This window comes from Octopus bimaculoides, chromosome 23, assembly GCF_001194135.2.
Source record: "Octopus bimaculoides isolate UCB-OBI-ISO-001 chromosome 23, ASM119413v2, whole genome shotgun sequence".
NCBI classification, from domain to species: Eukaryota; Metazoa; Mollusca; class Cephalopoda; order Octopoda; family Octopodidae; genus Octopus; species Octopus bimaculoides.
Window position 1 is genome coordinate 21490516 of NC_069003.1, and position 899 is coordinate 21491414.

Below are 899 nucleotides of genomic sequence, written 5' to 3' on the forward strand. Positions count from 1 at the left end.
ACATACATACATATATATAAATTTATAAACATGTAAACACATACATATATATATACACACATACATATTTATAAGCTTGTCAACACATACATATATACATACATACACATACATACGTATATATTTATAAGCTTGTAAACACATACATACATACACATACATATGGATATATTTATAAATATTTAAACACATACACATATACATACATACACACATATTTATAAGCATGTAAACACATATATACATACATACATACAAACAAACACATGTATATATTCATAAACATATAAACACATACATATATATATGCATACTTACATATATACACACACATATACATATGTATATTTATATACACACAAGCTGACAATGAGTATGTGTATAAAAGCTACAAGAAACTGTTTTCTAAATGAAACAATGAAACAAAAAAAAAAACCTACAAAAACTGATTCCGTACAATATTTTAACAACCAATAAAACAAGAAAATAGACACAAACTAATTTCCGGAAAATTCTTTTTAACATCAATCAATAGAACCAAATTTTTGACAATGTCTATTAAAGAATTTTCACCACCAACACCACCACCATCTCTCTCACTATCTTTTGCTTTCTATTTTTTTTTTTTTCGACAAGTTAGCACTTCAAGAGGTACCTGCAAATGGTTTCATAAGACAAGACAGCACAGCACTCACACTGAAGTAATTTCATCCGTACACATACACACACACACACACACACACACACACGTGTATATATATGTGTGTGTGTGTGTGTGTGTGTGTGTGTGCATGTGTGTGTGTATATTTACATATATATATATATGTAATGTGTATATATGTGTGTATATACATATATATGTATATACATATGTATATATATGTGTGTATATATATATA

The 899-nt window shown here is 26.9% G+C and overlaps 1 protein-coding gene across 1 annotated transcript in view; it reads right to left on the reverse strand.

The window, feature by feature from the left end:
* Window positions 1–899, reverse strand: part of LOC106867812 (FERM, ARHGEF and pleckstrin domain-containing protein 1) — a 303490-nt gene that overhangs the window by 162473 nt on the left and 140118 nt on the right. The window lies entirely within an intron of this gene.